This window comes from Misgurnus anguillicaudatus, chromosome 20, assembly GCF_027580225.2.
Source record: "Misgurnus anguillicaudatus chromosome 20, ASM2758022v2, whole genome shotgun sequence".
NCBI classification, from domain to species: domain Eukaryota; kingdom Metazoa; phylum Chordata; class Actinopteri; order Cypriniformes; family Cobitidae; genus Misgurnus; species Misgurnus anguillicaudatus.
This window is the reverse complement of record NC_073356.2, coordinates 35,426,057-35,428,427: the sequence shown is the minus strand read 5'-3', so window position 1 is coordinate 35,428,427 and position 2,371 is coordinate 35,426,057. Positions and strand designations below refer to the sequence as shown.

At 51.3% G+C, this 2,371-nt stretch overlaps 1 long non-coding RNA gene across 1 annotated transcript; it reads right to left on the bottom strand.

Moving 5' to 3' along the window:
• Positions 1-1,176: 1,176 nt before the first annotated feature.
• LOC141351554 (uncharacterized) lies at positions 1,177-2,371 on the bottom strand. Its single transcript, XR_012359844.1, has 3 exons — positions 1,591-2,371; positions 1,456-1,474; positions 1,177-1,317 (listed from the first exon to the last, which is right to left on the bottom strand). It is a non-coding gene; the product is annotated as an uncharacterized lncRNA (long non-coding RNA).

The following is a 2,371-nucleotide window of genomic DNA, read 5'->3' as shown; positions in this document are numbered from 1 at the left end:
CGGGAAAATCGCCGAATTGGATGCACCTGTGCCTAGTTATGAAGAGCGGTTGGTGATTGGAGGACACGCTAAACAGGGCAGTACTTAAGACCAAGTTTAATCACAGTTTGGAAGGCTTTTTGGTGTGTGTTGAAGCGCTGTGTTGTGCTCGTTTGGCGTGTTGCTGGTGGTTGTCTGCACTCTCTCTCTCACAGGCTGGAGTCGTATGGTGGCGAAGATATTCGTGGACCTAAAAGGGAAACGGGAAAGGAATATATTGTAAACGGAGACAAAGTGAAACGGAACTGAGACGGGCCTCAATGTGAGTACTCAGATTATATTGGAAACGCATTGCTATTTATCTGCCTTTGTGATAGATACCTCCAGGAGAAGGAGGGCGGCCCTACCCCTAAAACAGCGTGGTGGGTGAGCCGAAGGAAACCAGACTAAAGCAGTCACAACAACGATACTACCAACTAGGCCGTACATTTCATCGCCAGCTCCAACCTAAGCGAAGTGGAGGAAGACGGGTGTTCTTTGTGTTCACTAGAGTGTGGTGGGTGAGTCCTTGTGCTGTGGAAACCTTTATTTTGACGTGGTGCTGTATATTGCTGTGGATTGCTGTGCATTATTGTGTGTCTTGTCAGATAAACCCCCGCCTTCATTCACGTCGTCGAGGGAGGACGAAGAGGCTGTCGGCCCTTATATACTTCAGTACAGCATATGTTGTGAGCGTGCTCCAGGCCTAAGGTAAGAGTAAGGTGCCTCGGAACGATCTTTCCCCGTCTAGACATTGTGTGAAATTGGAGAGAGTGGCGGTGGAGAACAGAAGGACTAGCAGACGTGTGAGTACAATCAGGGGCTGTCATTTTGGATGTGTTCAACTGTATAGGAATTGCTGTTGCAGAGCGAGAGGTGTAGGAACTTCACCATCCCGAGGCCTCTACAAAGGGGCGCCCCTGTCCAGTGTTCGATCGCCTAACGGTAGCGAGGAGAGGGCAGCGCTCGGCCCGGTGAGACGGTGTGACGTCCACCCCTCTGTAACCATCGAGCCAGTCGAGAGGGTTCGTCCCCCGACGCCACGTAGGAACTGCTTGTCCCATCAGACACATCGCAAACATTTGACGTAAGCCTGCCACATTTGCTAGAAGTCATACATACTAACCTCTTTGTGCCCGTTCATCGACAGATACGGAGAACACACTGTCCTAGTCATCACCTGTGGAGAAGGAAAGAGAGAGAGTGAACAACACGAGAAGGAAACGAGTGAAACTTGTACTTACGGTATGCTGTGTCCAGCAGAAGAGGTGAGAGCCATACGAATCGAATTAACTGCACCTTTGTGTCCTAGTCATCACCTGTGGAGAAGGAAAGAGAGAGAGTGAACAACACAAGAAGGAAACGAGTGAAACTTGTACTTACGGTACGCTGTGTCCAGCAGAGAGGTGAGAGCCATGTGAATCGAAACAACTGCACCTTTGTGTCCCAGTCGCTCCTGTGGAGAAATAGAAAGGAAAAGTGAGCGGCACGTCCAGAACTGTGCGAGAACAAGGGAGAAGGCTCCACAAATTAAGCTAGGTGCTCAAACAGGATGTTACTTCTAACACTCACAGTGCTTTGATTTCTGCCTCCAGGAAGAAGGAGGGTGCCACGGATAGTAGAGACCAGGCAGGAGCCTGAGTCTCACATCCCAGCCCACAGGGCTTTGGACCCCCCCCCCACCGTTGCCCCCCTTCCTCCTTGTCACCCTCTGGGCCGTGGCCTACCTGGAGGGCAGAGCCAGATACTAGTTTTAATTTCCCTTCCCCGTTTCCCCACTACATTTTAAATATTTAAACAAATAAATAAAGATTGTTTTTATACTTACCTGTCCTCGTTGTTGTCTGGTCATTGGGTTGGTTTTGGGGACATCCTCGAGGTGGAAGTTGAGAAGGGGCGTGGCTTTAGCCATTAGCAGCCAGCCCCTGGGTGTGACAGATTTTGGCGTAGTCGGCAGGATTTCCACCTCGAGTTGAGTAACCAAGATCACCCAATGACCGACAACGCGGGGCCTGCAGCCCAACCCCGTGCCATGCCTGTTTTTATGGGTAGCCCGTGGAACCAAAAGTACGGAGGAGCGGAGTCAGAGGTACGATTAGCAGAATGGAAGTCCCAGTTAGAATATTTGGCCAACTTGCAGGGCCTTAGTGCAGCCCAGCGGCTCCGATTTGTACTGAACTCCCTGGACGAAGAGGCACGACGCGAAGTACAAGCCGCCCCCGAAGCTGTCCGAGCCACTGCCCAAACAGTATTCCAGTTCCTTACCGAGCAATATGGCGACCACACCCCCGTAGCTGTCCTTCGCTCCCAGTTTTTCAATTGCAAGCAGGGCCCCCGCCAACCGATTAGAGCT